Below are 27,080 nucleotides of genomic sequence, written 5' to 3' on the forward strand. Positions count from 1 at the left end.
AGCACCTATTAAAGGCCTTCTTGAAGTCCAGGTAGAAACATCCATCGTATGTCCTTGGTCTACCCTGTTCGTTACTTTCTCAAAGAATTCTAGCAGGTTTGTCAGGCATGACCTCCACTTGATGAAACTATGCTGACTTTGCCCTATTTTAGTATACACTTCCAAATATTCAGAAATCTCATTCTTGACAATGGACTCCAAAATCTTACCCAGGACTGAGGTTATGCTAATCGGCAAGTAATTTTCCATCTTTTGCCTTACTCCTTTTTTAAACAGGAGTGTCATGTTAGCGATTTTCCAGTCCTCAGGGCCCTCCCTGACTCTAGCGGTTCCTGAAAGATCACCACTAATGCTTCCACCATCTCTTCAGCTACCTCCTTTAGAACTCCAGGGTGTAGTCCATCTGGTCCAGGTGATTTATCCACCTTCAGGCCGATCAGTTTTATTAGCACCTTTTCCTTGTTGATGGCCACCACACTCAGCTCTACCCCATGACTCTTGAATTTTTGGAAGATTACTCGTGTCTTCCACCTTGAAGACTAGCACAAATTATTTAGTTCCTCAGCCATTTTCTTGTTCCCCACTATTAAGGTTCTGCATCATAATATGATAGATGCCATGTGGGCCTTGCATTTATACAGAAACCTTCTTTAAAGGATTATACATTTGTTGTATACTGAAAAATTACAGCAAATTTTCCAATGCATCTAAAAGGTATTTATGTTCTTCCCACTGTCACTAAGCACAATTTTACAGTGAAATTCACCATCCTTTTACTTCATCTCATTTTATCTCATCTCAACTCCTGACCACTCAACATCTCTCGTCTGAATTCAATAACAATTCTCATCATCAACCTGTCCTTATCTTCTGGCTCAGTCTCAAGATGTGTCAACACTGTTATCATCAATCTCTTTTAAAAATATCCCAAGTGACTCATGAGAAAGGGAAAAAATACAAAAAAGATTAAAGACAGTGAACTAGGATGGTAAAGCAGAATTGAATAATCAAGATAAGTGAAGGAAAGTAATACAAAATTGTTAGCTAGGTTAACAGCAAAAGCAATACAAGAGATGGACTCATGTTGCCAAAGGTGAGATTAGGTGGTGATAGTGAAACTGATGCTACACAAGCTGAGAAAGTGCTAAACAACATTTTTCCTTCCACAGCTCATTTATTTGATATGGAAAAAAACTCTGCAGAAAAATGGTCTTGCATTTATCTGGTGTCATTTGAAAGGGGAGATCCTAAAGCACTTTACGGCCAATGTAATACTTCTGAAGTGTTGCACCAACTGCCGTGTATGTAGGGATTATTTCGGGACAAGAAAATATATATTATGAACAGCATGTTTGTTGAACAGTGATAATGGGAACTGCAGATGCTGGAGAATCCAAGATAATAAAATGTGAGGCTGGATGAACACAGCAGGCCCAGCAGCATCTCAGGAGCACAAAAGCTGACGTTTCGGGCCTAGATCCTTCATCAGAGGAAAAGGGTCTGGGCCCGAAACGTCAGCTTTTGTGCTCCTGAGATGCTGCTGGGCCTGCTGTGTTCATCCAGCCTCACATTTTATTATCTATGTTTGTTGAACAGATGTGCACCTTAAGGTAAATAAATGTCAGGATAAAATTTATCCAAGGATTTTTAGAACAAAATCCATGGGAAGGAACTATAGGAACTCTGATTCGAGTCTTCCAAAATCATTGGTAAATTTTACTCTTTTTAAAAAGACTGCAAAAGTGACCAAGAAAACTACAAATCAACAGGTTTGTTGACCATTGTGGGTAATGTTAAACAAATCATTAAATAGAAGATCACTGGCATCCGCATACAATGAAAATCATAAAACACAGCCAGTATGTCTTCATGTGGGTAAGATCTTGTCAGGCTAACTGATTTCTATTTTGAGAGTGTTACACAGGAGATTTGATCAAGGTAAGGCAACCTATCTGGATTTCAGAAAACCTTTCGATATAGTTCCACTGGGGAGTCTGGTACAGAAAATGAAGAAAGCAAAAATCAGTGGGAATATTTTACAATGCATACATAAATTGATTGACTGATTGAAAGTGATAGGTAATAGCTCAGGGATATTGTCATTTGCCTGGAGGGACATTAAAACATGGATTTTCGGAGCAGGAGTGGGCCATTCGGCCTTTCAAACTTGCTCCTCCACTACTCTTAATGATCATGGCCATCATTCAAAATTATACCCACTTACCACTATCTCCCCATACCCTTTGATCCCTTTAGCCCGAAGAACTATCTGTAATTCCTTCTTGACAACATTCAATGTTCTGACCTCAACTGCTTTCTGTGACAGAGAATTCCACAGGACTACCACTTTATGAATTTTTTTCTGTCAGTTCTAAATGGCCTATTCCTTATACTTAGACTGTGGCACTTTTTCTGGGCTCTTCGGCTCGCAGGAGCAACCCTCCAGTTTATCTATAGTCCTGTTTGCACTTTATAGGTTTCTGTGAGGTTCTCCTTATTCTTCTAAACTTCACTGAGTACAGTCCTAACCGAACCAGTCTCTTGTCATATGTCAGTCTTACCATCCCCCCAATCAATCTGGTAAACTTTATTTCATTCTCTCCATAGCCAGAACATCTTTTCTCAGATAAAGGAGACCAAAACATACTCAACATCCCCCATGTATTGCTGTAACAAGGCTCGCCTATTTTAAAACTCCGATCCTCTGCAAATAAAAGCTAAAGTTCCATTTGCTTCCTAATTGCTGATGCACCTGTAAACTAACCTTTTGAGTTCATATACAAGACCACTTAGACTCCTCTATATTGCACTTTTTTGAATTTGTTCTTTGTTTAAATAATAGTCTGCCTTTTGATTCTTCCTACTAAAGTTCATAACCACCTACTTTTCTACATTAAGCCTCATCATCTTGTTTTTGCCCACACACTCAATCTAGATGCCCTTGCAGATTCTTTGTCCTTATGGCAACGTGCCCTCCAATCTCTTTTTTAAAATCATCAGCAAATTTGGATACATTATTGGTGAAGTTCCACAGAACTTTGGGACATCCTTCATTTCGTATCTTCATAAACGATCTGGAGCTGCAAGCCCAAGAAGAATATCTGCATGTTGGTTCAAAGCTCATGAAGGTGGTAAATTCACAAACCTGTACACAGGATTAGCTACTGGAGAATTTGAAACTGGGCAGATGAAATTCAATTTGAAGAAATGCAAAATGCTTCAAATTGAGACAAGAAAATCTAGGAATAGATGCTTACTTAAGTGGAAAGTAAACAATGTGAATAGAAGAGGAAGTGATTGGGCAGCTGGGGGAATTCTGATTTACAAAATATTGAAGCTTTATTTCAAGGCCGCTCATTGGCAGTGAATTAAAGCATCTCAGATGCCCAGCTAAATAAAAGGGTCATTATTGCAATCCCTTATTTTTTTAAGGATCTACGGATAAATCTTGTCCAAAGATTTATTAAATTAAGTTCATACAGTTCTGTAACCATGCTGGCAACAATAAGAATTGCAAGTCAATCTACCACATTATCTCTACTCTGATGTTACAACATTAAGTACTTTTGAAATGTAATCAATTAGCTGGTAAGTGTTTTGGAGCATCCTTGGTTGTGGCACATTCTGCATAAATTCAAATCTTTCTTTTCTGTTTTCTACGACAAGCGGAGAAGGCAGCATGGTGGTAACATCACTCGATTTAGTAATCCGATACCACAAGCTGGAAACATGGGTTTAAATGCATAGCAGACAAATTCAATTTTTTTTAAAAAACTAGAATAATGGTGAACATGTAATGACCGTTGATTATTGTTAACACCCCACCTCATTCACTTATGTTCTTTACAGAAAAAAATTTGCCAACCTTACGTAATCTGGCCTACATGTGATTAACGATCCACGGCAATATGATTGACTATTAAGTGTTTTCTGGGCAATTAGAGACAAACAATAAATGCAGGCCTATCCAGTATGCCCACAGCCTATGAACGCATTATAAAACAAACTCTCTAGTTCCCATTCCAAATTAGATAAGTTATCTGAAACAGTAAAGTCATCCTGCCACTTTATAAATCATTGATGGGACTGCTCTTAGGTACAAATATGGTCACTTCAGTATTACATGGATATTGTAGCTCCTGAAAGGATGTGAATAATCAGAAGGATTAAGTGCATAGGTCAGTGGATACAGTTAAGTTGCTTTAGACAAATCATTTTCTTGAATACGTGGTCTGGCCACATTTCAAAAGCAATAATGCTAATTAGCCATGCTAAAATGTAGATGAACAGTCATTCAACTATAGTGGAGAAAATAATTTATGGAACATATGGTTTCTGAGGAGGAAGGGGACATTCCTCAGGAGTCTCTTGTCAGGGCCTGGGCAACATGTACTATGGCAAGAAATTTGGGAGAATCACGAGAGCCATCAAGTGAGGTCTTTCTAGATAATGAGTATCAAGTCACACTTTCCAACTAAGTTCCAGACATTGAGACGAATTTGTCATTAGTGAGCAATGAGAGGTCGATTAACAGGGATGATCAATGTTCACCCTCGTTATTCTTAATCTGACCTCATTTATTCACACTTTCCTATACTACTACTTGTTGGATAGAACCCAAACACTGAGCTTTCTTTTGACCAGGTATCTGGTGACTCCAGTTCACTACGTGCTCCTCTGGGAAGCCCTCATGGTAACCACCATCTCAGGGCCTGCTCCATAGGCAGTGGCTACACACACTCCATACCCACAGACAAACACCTTCTAGCCTCTCTGCACCATTATGGCACATTTTTGATCCACTTACAGTCTGCTTCTGCACTTCAATGCCACACTTTGAAACACAGCAGCAACTTGCATTGTAAATCTGCTGCAAGGATATTTTGCACACAGGGATAGGCACCCAGATCACATTTTGGCCAGGGTGCATCCTAATGCTGCTTGCTTTCCTTGTGCTCACTCACTTAACACCCACCAAGATGCCCATATCACCCCTGCCTTGTCTTTTAGTCATATAGCACAGAAACAGACCTTTTGGCTCAACTTGTCCATGCTGACCAAGTTTCTCAAGCTAAATTAGTCCCACTTACCTGTGTTTGACATATATCCCTTCAAATCTTTCCTAATCCAGGTTCTGTCCAAATGACTTTTAAATGTTGTAACCGTACCTGCAACTAGCACTTCCTCTAGCAGTTCATTCCAATTTCGAAACACTGTGTGTGTGAAAATGTTGCCCCTCGGGTTCCTTTTAAATCTTTGTCCTCTCACATTAAAAAACCACCTAGTTCTAAATTCCCCCACCCTAGGGAAAAGACCTTTGCTATTCATCTCATCTGTGCCCCTCATGATGTTATAGACCTGTACAAGGTCACCCCTCAACCTCCTACGTTCCACTGAAAGAAGTCCCAGGTTATCCAGCCACTCCTTATAATTTAAAACCTCCAGTCCTGGCAACATCCTGGTAAATCTTTTCTGAAACCTCTCCAATTTAATAATTTCTTTCCTATTGCACATTTGTCTTTTATTGCGCACACAAAGCCAGGAAATTTGTCATGGTTGTCAGCAGTCATCAATCAAGTCATCATATTTACATCATTTAATTGGACTCAAATTAATCGTATAAGCTGCAAGGGTAAATATTCTGGACTGAACACTTAAGTGGTCTGTGGAAGGAATGGACTCCATGATTTCATTTCATCCTTTCAAATATTCTTACGCCATAATGTTATAACAATCAAATTTATGCTCAATAAGTAAAAATGGTTCATTTAACACAACTGACAACTACTTTTCCAAATATTTCTTGCAAGGCCAGTGTAAGCACTTCCTCCGGCTGCTGTACGTAAGGCAATATTTTTAATACCTATTTTCTAATAATGACAAATCTCACCCATAGTCCTCATTCTCACATGTTTTATGTACTTAAGAATCAAAGTTTAAAATAATTTGAGTCATTTTCGCACTATGAAATTTGGAGCAGCTTTTACTAATTTTAAATCTAAGACTAAATAAGACTCTAATGTTTTATAAAATTTCAAATTTCATCATAATGAAATGTGCAAGGAAAAAAATTCAACTATTTTTTAATCTGAATCAATACCACTTTGTCATCATTCCCAAAATTAACAGTTTAAAGTTGTTTGAGTTAATGAAATAATACCATTAATTAACTGATAAAATCCCAAATTATAAGATAATTCATTATGAATTTAAGTATGACATTTTCATTTTATTTTAACTTCCAAGGTCAGCTAAAAGTTGATCTCATCAATGTATTATATGTCCATATTTAGGTACTGGCACTGGGTCAGCACTTTCAACTAAGTCTGAAGATTGTGGGGACAAGCCATAATGATGTCACCTGTAGGTTGCAGGAACAGCAACTCATATTCCGCTTGGGAACCCTGCAGCCCAATGGTATCAATGTGGACTTCACCAGCTTCAAAATCTCCCCTTCCCCCACCGCATCCCAAAACCAGCCCAGGTCGTCCCCTCGCCCCACTGCATCACACAACCAGCCCAGCTCTTCCCCTCCCCCCACTGCATCCCAAAACCAGCCCAGCATGTCTCTGCCTCCCTAATCTGTTCTTCCTCTCACCCATCCCTTCCTCACACCTCAAGCCGCACCTCCATTTCATACCTACTAACCTCACCCCACCTCCTTGACCTGTCCATCTTCCCTGGACTGACCTGTCCCCTCCCCACCTATACTCTCCTCTCCACCTATCTTCTTTTCTCTCCATCTTCGGTCTGCCTCCCCCCTCTCCCTATTTATTCCAGAACACTCACCCCATCCCCCTCTCTGATGAAGGGTCTAGGCCCGAAATGTCAGCTTTTGTGCTCCTGAGATGCTGCTGGGCCTGCTGTGTTCATCCAGCGTCACATTTAATTATCTTGGATTCTCCAGCATCTGCAGTTCCCATTGTTACCCCCACTCATATCTGGTGATTATCACTTTTGCTGTTTTTGGAACCTTGTAGTGTGCAGGTTAGCTGCCAAGGTTTTCACAAAGGTGATTAACTACACTCCAAAAGAAGTATCTCATTCTTCATCTTCAATTTGTTCCACCATATCAGTTTTCCATGTCTCTTAAGTGTTTCCAAGTATTGTTTTGGATTCCATTTTCTTCTTGGTACTTACTAAGATAAAGAATAATAATTGTGGAGAATGGAAGTTCAAGCAATACATTGTAACCAAAATTATAACAAAATATATACACTGTCTAAATCTATATACTTTGAATTCCTTGGGGTGGCAATGAACTGCCGCAAAGGTTTCTGCAGGAACTCATTGCTGCTCTAGGCTCCTGGTGATGCTCCCATCATCTCCCCTTGATTACACCTAGTGTTGCGACTGTTCTTCACTCCAGAAGTGCAGGAATCAATAAGCACTTCTGATGATTCTGAATTGACAACACCTCTCAAACCAAAATAATAGCACCAGATGGAGGCTTTGGGAAATGACTTTCAAAGATGCTTTGCAAAGAGATGTAGCTGGTTTTTCAGCAAAATAAAACACATTGAACTTATAACAACTGAATATTTCAAATAAAAAGATGTTTGTAATAGTCAGTTTTCAGAAATTGGTCGAATTTTCCATATGAGCATTCCAGGGGACATGGAAAACTTAACAGACACATTTGACGGTTTCTTCAATAGACAGGCAGCAGACCATACAATAAGTTTGAGTCTGCGAACTCTAGATATGTAAATATACCAACAGATTTGAAGCTATTGCTCCTAAATATGCCACAAATACACGGAAAGTGCAAATCCCAGACAATCTATTCTGACTGAAGTGAAATTCACTTAAGAAAACCAGGATCTCCCCCATCAAAACCGCCACCATGTTAACTGGCAATTCATAAAATTGTTACAAGATACTAGACGATAGAGATTTGACTGCCAACCTTTATCACAGTTATGATTTTTGTGTTTAAGAAATGTGTTTTTCAATGCACTATTAGCAGTTGAAGCTGACGGAAGTGACAAAGTTGAATAGCAGAGAGCTGTCAGTGAAGTGTGTGCACTATCAAGGGCAAAAGGCATATGCTCCAGTGCTGCTCCTGGACTTTATTGACTTGTTTCAGTTTAACGGATATCAATGCCTATGAACACTGTAACAACTATATTTTAAAAATGTGTCCATTCCACTTAGGCTTTGCTTGGTAAATTAGATTGTAAGTAAATATCTATCTTCGAAATGAATAGGATTACCAAAAAAATGAAAACCAAAGATCACTGGCTTTGCTAGTTTGAGGAGATCAGGGCAGTACAAAATTGGATTGTTTTACTACGGCCCACAGATTAAGTGGCATTAAAAGTCAGAGGCAAAATGAAGAAGCAATTCAGCAAAGGATCAACTTCTTTATGGAGGTTATTCCATATTTAGACTCAAGCAGCTAAGTCTTCACTTCTTCCATACATAGATGGACAGAAATATCACGGCTAAATATAAGCAAGAATCTAAAGAATGGTTCAAGTTATAAATGCTGCCAAATTGACATAATTATCAAGTTGGTTTCAGTTCACCAAATCAAATTGATACATACAATATAAAAAGTTGTTATAATTATTAAAGTTGGTCAGTTTAAAGAGCTTTGAATGCAATGTGGGCAGAATGTAAATCAAGATTTTTTTTAAGGAGCCCTTCATTAGAATTAGGTTTTATTCTCACGTGTATACTTAAGTACAGGGATTCATGAATATGGTGAAAAGTGTACAAAATCACCATTTGTGGTGCCATCTTAGGTACAAGATACCTAGGTATACTTTTACATAAACAGTGGAAAAATAAAGAAATAAGTTAAAAGTTCAACATTACAGTTCTTATCAGTGTAAAGCAGTAAAATAAGAAATAAAGTTTGAAGTTCTAAATAATAGTCTTTTTTTAAGGCATGGGCCTGCATTCGCTCCATGCTGGGCTTTCTCAACGAAGGCTCGATCTCTCCCATGCTGGGTTCAATTTCTCCCATGTGCTGGTCCCAAGTTCTCTCTCCCGGATGGGCTTGGCCTCTCAGTCCCTGCGCCTACACACTGCCATCTCGCCACCAACCATCACCGGGCTTACCAGCCACATTGCCACAGGCTGCCAAAGTCCCACTCTGGTGCTGCTCCAGCACCCCAGCTATTACAGTCTCATACCAGATGACCACAGGCTGCTTTGAAACCATAGCCTATCCTTACTAGAACTTCCATCACTTGATTAAATTATTGTACTCTTCTCATTTTTCAAGACCCTGCCAAACTGATTTAGTATCAGTCTCAATAAATGTCAGCTGATTACAAAGGAGAACTTCTTAGTTTTGTTGAATAGAGAAAAGCCAGGACTACACCTTATGAGGTGTCCTCTTTCCTTGGGTTTAGAATCACTGGGTTCAACAAGTCTATCAAATCTGTAATATGATTACTATCTCTGAAGTACTCTATCCTAAGATAAACTTCTGAAAGTACAGAAGTTGAAAAGATCAAACGCCTTAAAATGTCTAATCCTTAAATTGTTAAAATATGTACTGCATGGACTCTATAATTGATGTACATAATGTCATGAGGGGAGTACCCAGCTTCAATTGAAACTTTAAAAAAATATAGTTCTTGTAATTACTCATTTCAACCGTTATGAACAGCCACCTACTGATCTAACAGTAAAGATACATTGTCCAATTCTGACCTGGTATACATGTAAATTTTTTGTTAAAAAACATTCTTTATTCATAAAATTTCCAAAAGCACATTCCAAACAGTTCAAATAGACAACACATCAAATGTGATAAAATACAACTCTTCAGGCTGCCCTCTTGAACACCTCAATTCACCATATAGCTAACAATAGCTATTACTATACACTTTCAATAACCACCACACATCTCAAGTGGTTCCATAAATTATCACAAGCTCAGAATGCTATAAATGAAAGGCCTTATAGTGTTGACTTTCCCTGTTGTGCCTTTAGAATATAAAAGCAAAGAAGTCTTTTTGTAACTTTTTAAGAGAATTGGTCAGGCCACAGATAGAATCGTGTGTGCAATTCTGGTTGCTACACTATCAAAAGGATGTGATTGCACTGGAGAGGGTGCAAAGGAGGTTCACCAGAATGTTGCAAAGTCTCATTATGAGGACTGATTAGATGGGCTGGATTTGATGTCACTACAGCCCAGGGAGAGCTCTTCCTTAAGAATTGGCAACAAACTGAAAATTAATTCCAGTGTAGGATTCTGCACTATTTTTTTCCTGAACTTTGATCAAAACAAATTTAATTAACTTCCTCAAAATCAAAATTTAAAGCACTGAGATCACATTCCATTTTTCATTCTTTACTGGAACTAATACTGCGTCCAGTTCTGGGCGCCCTATTATAGGAAAGATGTGGATGCTTTGGAGAGGGTTCAGAGGAGGTTTACCAGGATGCTGCCTGGACTGGAGGGCTTATCTTATGAAGAGAGGTTGACTGAGCTCGGTCTCTTTTCATTGGAGAAAAGGAGGAGGAGAGGGGACCTAATTGAGGTATACAAGATAATGAGAGGCATAGATAGAGTTGATAGCCAGAGACTATTTCCCAGGGCAGAAATGGCTAGCACGAGGGGTCATAGTTTTAAGCTGGTTGGTGGAAAGTATAGAGGGGATGTCAGAGGCAGGTTCTTTACGCAGAGAGTTGTGAGAGCATGGAATGCGTTGCCAGCAGCAGTTGTGGAAGCAAGGTCATTGGGGTCATTTAAGAGACTGCTGGACATGTATATGGTCACAGAAATTTGAGGGTGCATACATGAGGATCAATGGTCGGCACAACATTATGGGCTGAAGGGCCTGTTCTGTGCTGTACTGTTCTATGTTCTATGTTCTAAAAAGTTCAACACGCTTGCAGGTTCATTTTTCTTCATGCTTATTGAACGGTTGAACTAGACCGCTCATCCCCACTGATTCTAAAGATTAATAGTTCTTGTTTGATAGCTCTCTTGACGAAACAGCAAATTTAGTGGCCGAGGCAGACAGATCAGAAACATTTCAAACCCAATTACTCGTTTCTTTCTGACCTTGTTGATAGGCAGGTAGGAATAGTGGCATTACAATGGGTCTGTATTGAGAAGGGCTAATCCACTAGGATTTCCCTCCTGATTGGCATTCAATAAGAATGACAACAATTTGAATGTATATAGTATCTCAGGGCAGTTCAGAGCAATGAGCCACAAAGGAAAACTAGAATAGGAAAACAAACATTTGGACAAAGAGATGAATTTAAAGATTCAACTTTAAAAAAAGGAAAGTTGGCTGAAGAAAAGTTTAGATTAGGGAATTTTAGAGTTTAGGACCTAGACAGCTGGTTGGACAGCCTGAATTGTGAAGAGAAGGAAATAAGGTCATGCTCAAGAGGCCAGAATTGGAGGAACAATGAATTTCAGATTGTTGTAGGATCACAGAAAGTTAGGAACCAGGTATTTATAGTATTCTAATATATTTGAATCTTGTCCATGTAGTAGTAATGATCATTTGGAGAAAAGTACTGCAAGGTCCATAGGACCACAGGTGTCAACGTCTTAACGAGACAGGTGAACATTGATAAAAATCAGTGTGTAAAAAGAGTATAGAACTTGAAGTGTTTCTTAGGAGAAACTATCAAATATCACAACAATTTAATTGTCTGGTAGTACAGAACTTGAGTATTGCTGAAAAAGGACATATTTTGTTGAAACTTTTCAACATGCACTCTAATTTGCAAAACAGCAATTCAAGGGGAAAACAACATGAATGTTACACGAGAGGAGAATGTGAATTAGTTGTCAAAAAAACTTTAACAGGTACAGGAATTGTCATGGAGAGAATGTACCAATTAAAATCGAATGACAGTTAACAGCTAAGCTTTGTTTATATTTAAAACCAAGTAGGTTGACTATGAATAGTCAGGGCATTACCCCGAGATATGAACCAGTAAATGGCTATAATGTATTTTATTAAGTTGAAACAAAAGCTCACAGACATGAAGCATTAACTCTGTTTCTCTCCCTCAGGGCTGCCTGATCTGTTGAATATTTCTTGCATTTTTTACTTTTATTTCAGATTTTACAATTCTGTTTTATTTTATTGCTGTAGAGAGGACATACATATAATGCTTCATGTAGCAAGAAAATAAATTGGTTGTGTTTGTTATTTTGAGGTTAAGAGATTTATAGCAGATTTTTATTTTCTCTTCATAACTTGCTATGTCACTGGGGACTAAATTGTATAAATGCCCAAATCAGGGATGGGGATCATATTTAGAGATAGCAAGAACTGCAGATGTTGGACCCAGAGTCAATACAGTGTGCAGTCAGAGGAACACAGCAGCTCAGGTAGCATCAGAGGGGCAGGCAAGTTGAGGTTTCAGGTCAAGACCCTTGATCAGCACTGGGGAGGGGAAAGTGAGCTGGGAAATAAATAGAGGAAGGAGGGATGGGGCTGGGAGAAGTTGGGTAGGATGGTATAGGTAGATGCAGATAGGGGGTAGTAGGGGTTGGTCCATGAGAATGGTGGGCAGATAGGTGAGAAAGAAGATGGGCAGGTAGTCTCAGGTCAAGGAGGTGGGGATGCAGTTCGGGGTGGGGAGATTTTGAAACTGGTGAGTTCTATGTCCAGGCCATCAAGCTGTAGACTCTCAAGGCGGAATATGAGATGTTGTTCTTCCAGTCTGCATGTGGTACTGGAGGACGTTGAGGATGGACTTGTCATCCAAGGGTGTGGAGGGGGAGTTAAAATGGTTGGCAACCAGTGTTATTGATCATAGCATACAGAGCACAGATGCTCCACAAATTGATCACTGAGTCTATGTTTGGGCTCACCAATGTAGAGGAGGCCATATTGGGAGCAATGGATACAGTAGACCAGGTTGGAGAATGTACAGGTGAACTCCTGTCAGATATGGAAAGTTTGTCTCGGGCCTTGAATGGAGGTGAGAAAGGAGGTGTAGGGGCAAGTGTAGCACCTCCTGCAGTTGCAGGAAAAGTGCCGGGTGCAGGGGTTGGTGGGGAGTGTGGAGTGGGCAAGGGAGTCGTAAAGTGAGCAGACCCTATGAAAGGCAGATAGGGAAGTATCTCTTTGGTGGTGGGATTGGATTGCAGGTAGCGGAGGTGGCGGAGGATGACGCGCTGGATGTGTGATGTGGTGGTATGTGAGGTACTGGGGACTTGTCCTTATTTTTGTTGGGAGAAGGGGGGGTTTGAGGGCAGAAATGTGAGAAATGCAAGAGACGCAGTTGAGGGCATTTTCGATCAATGCCGGGGGTGGAGGTTGCAGTCCTTGAAATTGGAGGATGTCTGAGATGTCATGATGTGGAATCAGATGCAGCGGAGGCAGAGGATATGAGAGTAAGAGATCATATTCTTGCAGGAGTTTGGGTGAGAAAAGGTATAGTCAAGGTAGCTATGTAAGTTGGTGGGTGTGACATAGACGTTGGTGCTGAGACGATTACCAGAGATGGAGATGGAGGGGTCCCGGAAGTGTAGGGAGGTATTGGAGATGGTCCAGGTGAATTTGAGGCATTCAACTTGCGCCCATTCAATGCTGTGCAGGCAGCACATTAACTTTGTGCATCGTGTTCATATGACTGTTCATGCAGCTGGCTCTAACTATACTTGTTGGTTACGGGTTCAAAACTGTAAATTGCTTGGAGCACTTAAAAGCTAGCCTGCATAGTCAGTGCTCCCCTCTTCAAGGGCAGGCAATGACAGGAAGTGAATCTGATCTGAAAAACAACCACAATTAAATAAAGTAGACTTCATGACTATTGAATTCTACATTGGAGGCATTGTTGGATGAGATGAAAGGTCGAATAGATGTTCCATGCATTCAGGAAAACAGGAAGCCCTCCAAAAGGTACTGAAGCAGAGAGATAAATGACAGATAATCTAAGCTCCAGGAGTTGGATGCAGTGTCCTGTGAATTTCGATTACATCACACAAATGGTCAAGATTAATGAATTATCCAATGCTATATATCCGAACAACTGCATGAATTCTTTCACGCACTATTCAAATCACTATATCCTCACCCACTGTGAGGAATGAAACTATTAGAGCATGAAGATGTGGCATTGCTTTTACTGTTATCACACTTGGACGAGTTCTTTACGGACAACCCAAGCAGAAAGCGATTGTCTACCTTCCTTCTTCCATTCTGCTTCCTATTCATCATGTGCTACTGGTCAGCTGCTTGCCATTTAGATAATGACAAGGGCCATCCTCTCATGATGGTGCAGTTGTGCAATGTGCAGTGGCCCACAACAAACCCTATGTTGACTCTGCCAAGTAGCTGCAACACTTCTTCAGAGTGGAAGCAAGCTCAAATGTGTCAGCAGGCAAATACTTTGCTATTTCAAGTCACAGTATTTGGGTATGTATGCATGGATGACACACAGACTCATGAGCCACATATGCAAATATTGGCTTGTCATTTGGAAACATATTTGGTTTGTACAACTGGCTCAAATGGCAGATAGAATTATGGACTGTTCCCAAACGAAGGCATTAAGCATGTTCCAGGATACTGGGCACTGTGCTGCATGATTCACTTATTATGATAATTTAGTGACTTGATTTTCAGGAAGTTGAATTATTTTTCACACCAGCACGTGGCAGAGGTGATAGTGCACACCTGTAAAGTGATGTGCATGGAATCAGTGTTACACTGCACCACAGCAAAGTCTGAAATCCTAACAGTTGGACATTGTGTGCTGTGTCATCTCCCTCTTGTGGGAGAGAATTGAATGCTGGGAGTGCTAGTTAAAAACAGCACTTTACCCAGCAAATTCAAGGTCTTTAAATTATTTCCAGTATCACCCTTCATGGACCCACGCAAATAAATCATCACTTTCATAGCAATTCATTGCACTGATGTTGGAATTGTGGCTGCAAGAGCAGATAGATTTCAGTGAGGATGACAGAGTTTGGACACACTGTTCCTTACTGAGCTTCAGTTCTTTGAAGGCTAGATGGATATAAATCCACCTGCTCTTCACTTCACTTATTACCTTCAACCTTTTGAGGAGCTTATACTGTTATGCATGGTCTCTTTTCATTCTCCACCACCTGCTGTGTTCAAAGAGGTATCCTACTAATAAAACCATAAGAGATATCAAATTGTCACCAAAATACCTGGAAATCAATAAAAACAACTTTCATGAATTTACCCCACAGGCTTTTAGTGAAAACATTGACACTTGTGAGTTTATAGCAACGACCAGACAAAAAAAAATCTATTTGAAAATCATCCCTTCAAATAATTGTGTAATGACTCAGGAAGCCTCTCTGGGAAAAAAAACATCTATTGTTGAACACCAAAATAGAGTGATTACACATCCCAGCCCAAGAGAGATAGTTCTGCCCTTTTGTTTTTTTTTAAAAAGAGTTTTTTTTATCTTATTAATTCACAGGATGTGGGCATCTCTGGTTAGGCCAGCATTCAATGCCTATCAGGCAGTTAAGAGTAAACAACATTGGATCTGGAGTCACATGTAGACAAGACCAAGTAAGGATGGTAGTTTGCTTCCCTAAAGGACTTTAGTGAACCAAGGTAACAAAGTGTGAAGCTGGATGAACACAGAGGGCCAAGCAGCACCTCAGGAGCACAAAAGCTGACGTTTTGGGCCTTGACCCTTCATCAGAGGGTCTTCCTCTGATGAAGAGTCTAGGCCCAAAACATCAGCTTTTGTGCTCCTGAGATGCTGCTTGGCCTGTCGTGTTCATCCAGCTTCAACACTTTGTTATCTTGGATTCTCCAGCATCTGCAGTTCCCCTTATTTCTGATCACGACTTTAGTGAATCAGATGAGTTTACCCAACAATCAGGAAAGGATTCAGGGCCATCATTAGACTCTCATTTCTAGATTTTTAAAAACTGAATTCTAATTCCACCATCTGCTGTGGTGGGATTTGAACCCAGGTCCCCAGAATGTTACCTGGGTCTCTGGATTAATAGTCCAGTAACAGCACCACTAGGCCATCACCTGCTCTCTGGAACCCAGGTTTTCTGGTTCAGAGGTTGGGACATTACCACTGCACCATAAGGACCTTAGTTCTGCCCTTTAGACATTTTCAAATCAATCTGTTCAGCGATATTTTCACACACCCCTGGAGCAAGTGGGACTTGAACCAACGTGTCCTAGCTCAGGAGACATTGGTACTGTGCTGTGAAGGCTCCAGCTCTGTCCTTTTTTTAAAAACATATCCAGAAGTGTTACCTGAACAACTTTGCCACCACCAAATCACAGTAACATTTTTTTTCTGTTTTTAACTATGAGCCACCAGCAGCAATCATCCCAATTGTAGCCAATTACAAGTTTACATGCAAAGCCTATTATTATGGGCAGCTCTGCCTTTTTTTCTCCTCTATTTATACCTTGATGTGCCATCGCACACAACCAATAGACTTAACTACCACCTATAATCACCTGTGCAGAAAAATCAATATTTACATGCAAAACCCATGTAAACCATCAGAAGTGAACGGGTGGCAGAAAGAGGGGGAACTACATCAAAATGGAGTTCAAGGGGGAAATAAAGCATTGTATTCCCCATGATAACCACCTCTCTCTAAAGGCAGTGAGAGCATTGACGGACACTGTGTACTCCCTCTCAAATAACGCCCGGGCAAGTTCTGCCCTTTAGTAAATTTTGCTTTGAAAAATATTCTAACTTACGTTCCTAACCAACCTGTTCAAAGACTTGGAAATAATAAGAACTGCAGATATTGGAAGCCAGATACTATAGGTGTGAGCCTAGACAAGTGCAGCAGGTGTGGGTTGAAACCCTTCATCAGGACTGGGGAGAGGGAGGGGAGCCCAGAAATAAACAAAGAGGGGCGGGGCGGGGGGGGAAATGTAGGAGAGATGGTGATACATGGATGCAGACAGGGGGTGATTGTGATTGGTCTGTGAGAAGGGTGGAGCGGAGAGCTGAGTAGGAAGATGGACAGATTAGGTCAGGTCAGGGAGAAGAGGAGGAAGGGGGAGGGCTGGACATGAGATATGGCTGGGGGTAGAGTGACTTTGAAGCTGGTGAAGTCAATGTTGACGGCATTGTGTGGGTTGTAAGCTCCCATGGCAAAGTATCAGTGCTCTTCCTCCAGCTTACATTTGACCTCACTCTGACAGTGGAGGAGGCCAAGGATGGACATGTCAGCAGGGGAGTGGGAGAGGGAATTAAAGTGGATGGCAATTCGAAGGTTGGGCTGATTGATGCATGCAGAGGGCAGATGCTCTGTGAACCGGGCTCCGAGTCTGCATTTGGTCTCCTCGATATAAAAGAGACCACATCGGGAGCAATGGATGCAATGGATCAGGTTGTGATCAGTGCAGGGAAGATCTGGAAAGATTGTTTGAGGCTTTGTACGGAGTTGAAAAGGGAGATATAGGGGCAGGCATTGCATCTCTTGCAGTTGCAGGGAAAGGGACATTCACTTCATGATTCTCTCATCAGCTCGACACGCCTCACCAATTCCTCCACCACACCTGGTACCTGCAATGCTTTTCCAGCCTTACACCTATAGAACCTGTTCAGAAATGTTACTACACACCTTTAGAGCAGGTGGGACTTAAATCCAAGCTTCCCATTACAGGGGTAGGACACTACCACTGTTCCATAAGAGGGCCCCCATTCTGTCCTTGCTTTTTGCTTTTATTAAGCAACAGAGAGATTCAAATTGGATAACAAAACAAATAATGTTTCAATGACATGTTGTCCTCCTCTACCTACTATATTTATGAAACATTACACTGAATAAAAGTTAGTCTAACACTGTCAACTAGAGTGAAAGTGAAGAGTCATGTGGGAATCCAGAGTTCAAATACCAGCATTTATTAGATGTTTTATGATGCAAGGTGAATCAATTTAATCCCTATAGTAAAAAAACAAGGCAGTTCTAAATGCACTGAAATTTAAGAAACTACAGAGTAAACAGTCCTTTCAAACTTGAAAATTCCTGATCTTTCTGCATGTTATCACTCCACTGAATGATACTGTCACCTTCAAAGCAGAGACAGAAACTTTCCAATGACTTCAGGGATCAATTTTATGTATAACTTCAAATGTTTACTTAGAAATGAATTTGCAATGATTCCCCAATTGTAGGGAATTGAAATGAAATGCTACCAGTAAAGAATATTTTTGCACAATGCTTTTCAAATTGCTCAATGTTTCATTATTGTATAGATAAGCATACAGCTCTGATAAAAAGGTCATTGCCCTGACACATTGTTGCGGGGGGGGGGGGCGTAGTTTAATGCCTTCCTTTGGAAAGGCAGGGTGGGCCAGTGACAACCACCTTCTACCCTTATTGTCAACCACTCCTATGTTACCGAGATAATAGGAACTGCAGATGCTGGAGAATCCGATATAACAAAGCGTCGAGCTGGATGAACACAGCAGGCCAAGCAGTACCTTAGGAGTAGAAAAGCTGATGTTTCAGGCCTAGACAGGTCTAGGCCCGAAATGTCAGCTTTTCTGCTCCTAAGATGCTGCTTGGCCTGCAGTTTTCATCCAGCTCTACACTTTGTTAACTCCTATGTTGCCTTCCTGTTTCCATCACTTACCTGTTGTCTGAGATGACACTAAGGTTGCAGATGACACTGAGATTGGTGGAGTAGAGGATAATGAAGGGGACTGTCAGAGAATGCAGCAGAATAGAGATAGATTGGAGAGTTGGCTGGAGAAATGGCAGATGGAGTTCAATCCAGGCAAATGTGAGGTGATGCATTTTGGAAGATCCAATTCAAGAGCAAACTATATGGTAAATGGGAAAGCCCTGGGGAGAATTGTTGCACAGACAGATCTGGCTGTTCAGGTCCACTGTATCCTTAAGGTGGCAACACAGGTCGATAGAGTGGTCAAGAAGGCATACGGCACGCTTTCACTCATCGGACAGGGTACTGAATACAAGAATTGGCAGGTCATGTCACAGTTGTACAGGGTTTTGGTACAACCACATTTGGCATACCGCATACAGTTCTGGTCGCCACATCACCAAAAGGGTGTGGATGCTTTGGACAGGGTGCAGAGGAGGTTCACCAAGATGTTGTCTGGTATGGAGGGCACTGGCTATGAAGAGAGGTTGAGTAGATTAGGATTATTTACATTTGAAAGATGGAGGTTGAGAGGGAAGCTGATTGAGGTCTACAAAATCATGAGAGGTATAGACAGGGTGGATAGCAAGAAACTTTTTCCCAGAGTGGGGGGGGGGGGCTCAATTACTAGGGATCACGATTTCAAGGTGAGAGGGGAGAAGTTTAAGGGAGATATGCGTGGAAAGTTCTTTATGGAGAAGGTGGTGGGTGCCTGGAACACGTTGCCAGAGGAGGTGGTAGTGGCGGGCATGATAGCGTCATTTAAGATGTTTCCAGACGGATACATGAATGGGCAGTGAGCAGAGGGATACAGATCCTTGGAAAATAGGCATCAGGGTTAGGTAGAGGATCTGGATCGGCTGCAGGCTTGGAGGGCCGAAGGGCCTGTTCCTGTGCTGTAATTTTCTTTGTTCTTTGTATCCAGCCATGACACAAGGCCTTGTGGGAGTAACATACTGGTAGCAGCCAGTATTGTTGCTTAATACAGCTGCCAATCCCTGATTGGCCTACAGTCTTTGATAGTTGGGACTTCTGCTCCCAGGGTCCTTGATCTCAGCTAAGAGCCTGAGATTCATTTAATTCAGTTGGGCATCCTGAAAAGGAGTAATGTGGGGCTCTTACCACCTCTCCACCCAGCAGGCAAAGCCCCAACTACCTCCATTAAATACCATCACATAACACTGTTTTCCCCTCTCCAAACATGGTGCCAGAGCAGCTGAATGTTTCCAACATTTTCTGTTTTTATATCTTTATCACTTTCACTTTATTAAGTGTGTGAAATATGTAGAAAAGGTGGTTCATTACAAAAGGTGGTATAATTTTCAATATGTTCCCACATTGTTTGGAACAAGCAACGTTCCTGTGAACAAAATACCAGCTACACAGATAAGAAGGCTTTTTCCAAACCATACCAGCAAATGTATTATACTTCCAAAACTCACCCCAACTGCCAGCTTTGAATCAGGCCAATTCTGCAGCCTCTCTGACAAAGATCAACTATCTTTTATGAATTTAGGAATGAGGCTAAGATGGTCCCAACTGATTTTTTGCAGGCTGTTGAGAGGGCATATTCATGCAGTTTGGAGCACTTTTGAATCTGATCCCAGTCAGTATCATAACACATTTAAATTAGATTAATCAAAACTACATCGTTCATTTTCCTTCAAACAGAAAAGGTTTTAGACAGGTTTTGGCATTTTGCCTATTTAGATACCAAGAAAAATTGCAGCTTTTGTCAAAAACACCTTTGCCTCGACATTATTTTCCAAACATTTGTAGTTTGATCCACTGTCTTGTGTCCTGTCAGTCAGCTATCCCATTTCCTTTCAGTTCTTGCGAGCTGCAGGCCAAAAATGGCGCTTGGTTTCTTAAAGTAAAGGAACTCTTTAAAAAGTGAAACATTCCTTCCAGGGTAATTCCCAGTTTCTCTCTCCATTCTCTAAACCAAAATAAAGCCAATTCATCTGTCCCTGCAACTCAGAATCAATAAATATCACTCAAAGGAAGCGGCCTACTTCCAACTTTACACAATGCTGCCTTTAAAAATCAATGTCTTTTGAGGTGAGGTTAAACACAAGTTAATTAGCTACATCATGTCCAATTACTTTAATCATTTCATTTGCTTTCCTCTGTGCAACATCCTAATCATGCTGGCCAAAAATTTAGAAAAGAGAACTTCCATATCAGTGCACAATATCAGTGTTCTTCCTCCAGTTTACATTTGACCTCACTCTAATATTGTGCATAAACATGCACTTCAGAAACATAGATAATGGGAACTGCAGATGCTGGAGAATTCCAAGATAACAAAGTGTGAAGCTGGATGAACACAGCAGGCCAAGCAGCATCTCAGGAGCACAAAAGCTGACGTTTCGGGCCTAGACCCTTCATCAGAGCTTCATTCAGAAACATGTTGCTCTTAGCTTTTAAAGATTGTGGGGCTCAGATAAGAATTGAAAATCATGCCGTGGTGCTTTTCACAACCACTGTCTAAGACTGCTTAATAACCCATGGAGTAGTTTTGGTGTGTCATCATTGTTGTCATGCAAAGATGGCAGAACTCTATCTGAGCATCCACAATCAATAACGTGATAATAGCCCATTAAACTGTTTTATGTGATTATGATTGAAGAATAATTTCTCTGCTCTTAACTGAAATGCTGTAGAGCCAAGGAATATTTTGCGTTGACCCCGACAAGATGTTGTTTTGGTTCAACATATCATCAGAAAGACAGTGGTTAATGCAGGACTCCATTGGTATTGTACACAAGTGTCAGCCTGGACTGGGGCTGGCACCTTGAACTTTATAACTTAGGTGAGAGCCCTATGATCCAAACTATTAAATAATTTCAATTGTTTCTTAGAGAACAGATCTTTTCACTGTAAGGAACAATGTACAACTTCTAAACTGAATCCCTATTTTGTAAAGTAAGAAGTGGGTGACATAGTTTAGTTTCATTTTTAAGTGTTTTGTGGGTTGAAGCAAAGTCTGGACGTCTGTTTTGTTTATGAGCATTTTAATAAACTTAAACCCATGAGGTGAACACTTCAGTGCATTAAAAAAAACAGGAAAAAATAGTGTTGGTTGCTTACCATCAGGATTTGAATAGTGTACAGAGAAAGGCAGAACAATCTGGAAAATAATCTAGTCAATGTGATGTATGTCCGAGAGATGACAGAACTCATGCAGTTACTCTGAAATCAAAGTACTAATGAGCTTATTCTGTAGTTTGTTTTAAGTATCTCTGGAGAGGCTCTAGACAAAGGGGGAAAGTATCTAGTGGCTGCACAGAAATTTGCAAAAGGAAACAGGTTACAGCTGAACCAAACTGAATCTGAATAAGGAGACTGAGTTTGAAGATAGTGCTTGAAGAGAGAGCTCAGAAGAGCCAGGAGGAGACATAAGAAGTTGTTGGCGGATAGGATCAGGGTAAACCCTAAGGCTTTCTATAGGTATTTAAGGAATAAAAGAATGACGAAAGTAAGATTAGGCCCAATCAAGGATAGTAGTGGTAAGTTGTTTGTGGAGTCAGATGAGATAGGGGAAGCGCTAAATGAATATTTTTCAACAGTATTCACTCTAGAAAACAACAATGTTGTCAAGGAGAATACTGAGATACAGGCTACTAGACTAGGTGGGATTGAGGTTCACAAGGAAGAGGTATTAGAAATCCTTCAGAAGGTGAAGATAGATAAGTCCCCTGGGCCGGATGGGATTTATCCTCGGATCCTCTGGGAAGCCAGGGAGGAGATTGCCGAGCCTTTGGCACTGATCTTTAACTCGTCATTGTCTACAGGAATAGTGCCAGATGACTGGAGGATAGGAAATGTGGCTCCCCTGTTCAAGAAGGGGAGTAGAGACAACCCTGGTAATTATAGACCAGTGAGTCTTACCTCAGTTGTTGGTAAAGTGTTGGAAAAGGTTATAAGGGATAGGATTTATAATCATCTAGAAAAGAATAAATTGATTAGGGATAGTCAGCACGGTGTTATGAAGGGAACGTCGTGCCTCACAAACCTTATTGAGTTCTTTGAGAAGGTGACCAAACAGGTAGATTAGAGTAAACCGGTTGATGTGGTGTATATGGATTTCAGCAAGGCGTTTGACAAGGTTCCCCACTATAGGCTATTGTACAAAATGCGGAGGAATGGAATTGTGGGAGATATAGCAGTTTGGATCGGAAATTGGCTTGCTGAAAGAAGACAGAGGGTGGTAGTTGATGGGAAATGTTCATCCTGGAGACCAGTTACTAGTGGTGTACCGCAAGGGTCGGTGTTGGGTCCACTGCTGTTTGACATTTTTATAAATAACCTGGATGAGGGCGTAGAAGGATGGGTTAGTAAATTTGCAGACGACACTAAGGTCAGTGGAGTTGTGGATAGTGACGAAGGATGCTGTAGGTTGCAGAGAGACATAGATAAGCTGCAGAGCTGGGCTGAGAGGTGGCAAATGGAGTTTAATGCAGACAAGTGTGAGGTGATGCTCTTTGGTAGGAGTAACTGGAAGGCAAAGTACAGGGCTAATGGTAAGATTCTTAGTAGTGTAGATGAGCAGAGAGATCTCGGTGTCCATGTACACAGATCCTTGAAAGTTGCAACCCTGGTTGACAGGGCTGTTAAGAAGGCATACAGTGTTTTAGCTTTCATTAATAGAGGGACTGAGTTCCGGAACCAAGAGGTTATGGTGAAGCTGTACAAAACTCTAGTGTGGCCGCACTTGGAGTATTGTGTACAGTTCTGGTCACTGCATTATAAGAAGGATGAGGAAGCTTTGGAAAGGGTGCAGAGGAGATTTACTAGGATGTTGCTTGGTATGGAGGGGAGGTCTTACGAGGAAAGGCTGAGGGACTTGAGGCTGTTTTCATTAGAGAGAAGAAGGTTGAGAGGTGACTTAATTGAGACATATAAAATAATCAGAGGGTTAGATAGGGTGGATAGGGAGAGCCTTTTTCCTAGGATGGTGACGGCGAGCACGAGGGGGCACAGCTTTAAATTGAGGGGTGAAAGATATAGGACAGATGTCAGAGGTAGTTTCTTCACTCAGAGAGTAGTAAGGGAATGGAATGCTTTGCCTGCAACGGTAGTAGATTCGCCAACTTTAGGTACATTTAAGTCGTCATTGGACAAGCATATGGACGTACATGGAATAGTGTAGGTTAGATGGGCTTGAGATCGGTATGACAGGTTGGCACAACATTGAGGGCCGAAGGGCCTGTACTGTGCTGTAATGTTCTATGTTCTCCCTTAGGTTTTCGTGCTTGTAAAGATAATGCAGGAGTGAAAGGCGTAAGATGAACTGGAATCTTTTTTGACGTCAGTAGTGAAATCTTTTCAACCGTTCATTTTGTCTAATCGAATATAATTCATTTTTAGCTTTTTTAATACAAATTTTATTTATTGCATTTAAAATGTAGATGAAGATTTTTGTGAATGTATGAAGTAACTGGTCTCCATGGTTAAAAACAAAGACAAAGACAAAGTTAGAATTTAACAACTCAATCTTTTGCACTCAGATCTTACTTGTCCAGTATTCATATCAGCACATAATAATAATCCTACAGTCATTCAGAAGAAAACTCTAAGAGAAAGTAGGAATGAACTGAGCTGCGATTAAATCTAGGTATGAAAAATATGTATGATATACATATTTTCATAGCAGCAATAAGCTATATTATTTTTGTCAGAATCATTCTAAGGATAGTAAGATCAGCAAATGATCTGCTGCTGATCCTCTAACAGTGAGCTTTGTCACCAAGCATTTAGGAGATCGATAGAAATCTTGTACAGCGTGCCACTTAATTTTACTCCAACTGGCTACCAATGACCTTTGTCTCTCCCAAAGACGTAGTTAACTGGTTAAGTGTAGGAATGTCTCTTGGGCCATAGTCAAACTTGCCTCCTACAGTTGTAATATAAAGGCCTGATGCACTGTCGCGTATTGTGCCTGACTGCGTAAGGTCAAGAGTGTGACAAGACCTCGGGGAATAGACGTACATTTGTCAACTTGGGAATTCTGTGCAGAGAGGGAAGCAGGTGTTATTTTAAAAGTCTTATTTTCACCCTCCAGATGCTGGTGAATGTTTAAGGATTTAGGTGAGCATGTCGGTGATTGTTCTGAGTCTTTGTAGTGATTGTATTCATCTAAACTCAGGTGGTAGTTTAAATTGGTACGGAGAAGGGCTGCGTTAAATTTAATTGTTTAACTAGCTTACTACTAGGTCTAACCGTAGACAACATTTAATTAATATTTCTAAACTTGAAATCAAATGCAGTAAATTAAATGCCAGAAGTATGGCAAGGCAGGTGATGTGCTGCAACTGTTGCATGTGTACACTGCTAGACACCAATTGAGGACTGGTGGACAGCATGTGATTCATGACAACTGCATCTGCAGTTCACATCTATTACTGGGGAATTTCAGTTCTGGGTTGATGAGCTACTTTCACAACTTCAGCCCCATTCAAAGCATCAGGTAAAGGGAAAGTTACCTCAACAATTTCTCACAGGAAGCAGCCTTATTCAAGATACATCGGATTTGATCTATGGTCAAGGGTAGGGGAGTGTGACTGTGTGTGAGGCAAGCATAGAGTTCCAGAAGGTAGCAACAGTGGCTGCCATAGACTCTTAGTTATACAGAAATACAGCACAAAAACAGACTCTTTGGTCCAACCAATCCATACCAACCATAATCTCAAATTAAACTAGGCCCACCTCGCTGCATTTGGCCTGTATTCCTTCAAACATTTCTTATTTATGTGCTTACCCAAACATATTTTAAATGTTGCAACTGCACCCACAATCACCACTTCCTCTGGAAGAAGTTCATTCTACACATGAACCACTCTGTGTAAAAAAAGTTTTCCTTCATGTCTTTTTTTAAATCTTTCTTCTCTCACCTTAAAAATATGCCCCCTATTCTTGAACTCCCCTACCCGAGGGAAATGACGCCTATCATTCACCTTATAAGGTTTGAAGTTCTTGCAACTTATTTTGAGGAGAACAGGGATTGTAGGATGAGTAAAGTGACTGTGGCACCAAGGTGCAAAGAGCCACTCAAGTGAAGGAAGTAAAAAGTAATGTAGTTAGAGTTAGGGATTGTATAATTGGAGGGATCCATACTCAACAGCATTCTCAACCACCAGCAGCATGGGTCCCCTGCCAGAGATAAAGACAGTTACTTACAGTTGGGGAGAAACTTACAGTAGGAAGGGAAAAATTCAGTTATCATGGTTCATCTGCTACCAAAAACATAATTAAGTTTATGGAAGAGTTTCTGCTGAGGTAGTATGAGCAGTAAGGGGCTAAATTAAAAAATAGAATCACAATGACCCACAAGCAAATTGGCATTGGACAAATAAAATTAAAGAGTTGAATGTGTGGCTTAAAATTCATTGTGAAGAGCAAGTGTGCTTAAACTCATGGGACACTGTCTTTGATGCCAGTACTGAAGAAAAAAGGACGTGCACCAACAGGTTGGTCTTCATATGACTCACCAGAAGGCTTCACGTCAGGGAGATTTGAAAATTTTGAATGGATAATGCAAAAGTGCAAGATAGCAAAGTTTGGGGTTGTGAAACGTGGGTTTGAACTAATGTCTTAAACTTAAATAAAGGTTATTGCAAGGGAAGATTGAGTTGGCTAAAATGAAATGAAATTAAATAACAGGTCAAAAGCCAAGACAGTAACGAAGCAGTGGCAGACACCCAAGTAGAAATTTCATGACTAACAGCAAAGGTGCATTCCATTGAGAAAGAGAGTGCTGTGAGAAGGATCAGTCAAACCTGACTAAATAATGCAATGATGGAACAAAATTGAAAGAAAAGATATGCAATATTGCAATGGTTAATCACAGCCTAGAAGATTGGGAAATGTTGAATGGAAGGATGGCCAAAAAAAGTCAGAAATTGAAATATGAATTAACTAGCAAATTACATAAAACTAAATGGTAAAATAAGTTTTTACATGTGTGCAAAAATTAAAAGCTCACCTAGAGTAAACATTAGTCTGTTAAATTGTGGGACTGAGAAATTATTAACAGGAAACAAGAAATTACCACAATAGACAATAGGCAATAGGTGCTGGAGTAGGCCATTTGGCCCTTCGAGCCAGCACCGCCATTCATTATGATCATGGCTGATCATCCACAATCAGTATCCTGTTCCTGCCTTATCCCCATAACCCTCGATTCCACTATCTTTAAGAGCTCTGTCCATCTCTTTCTTGAAAGTATCCAGAGAGTTGGCCTCCACTGCAGAGCATTCCATCCACCACTCTCTGGGAGAAGAAGTTTTTCCTCAACTCTGTTCTAAATGTCCTACTCCTTATTTTTAAACTGTGTCCTCTGGTTCTGGACTCACTCATCAGTAGAAACATGCTTCCTGCCTCCAGGGTGTCCAATCTCTTAACAATCTTATACGTCTCAATAAATTTTAAAGTTTTAAAGTAAATAAATAAGGTTTTCAATAAATACAATGGGCTGAATCTTACTTTTTTAGGATA

At 40.6% G+C, this 27,080-nt stretch overlaps 1 protein-coding gene across 1 annotated transcript in view; it reads right to left on the reverse strand.

Moving 5' to 3' along the window:
* The window catches only part of cacna1ha (calcium channel, voltage-dependent, T type, alpha 1H subunit a), a 286,474-nt gene that overhangs the window by 196,284 nt on the left and 63,110 nt on the right, over positions 1–27,080 (reverse strand). The window lies entirely within an intron of this gene.

The sequence above is a fragment of the Stegostoma tigrinum genome, chromosome 23 (genome assembly GCF_030684315.1).
Source record: "Stegostoma tigrinum isolate sSteTig4 chromosome 23, sSteTig4.hap1, whole genome shotgun sequence".
NCBI lineage: Eukaryota > Metazoa > Chordata > Chondrichthyes > Orectolobiformes > Stegostomatidae > Stegostoma > Stegostoma tigrinum.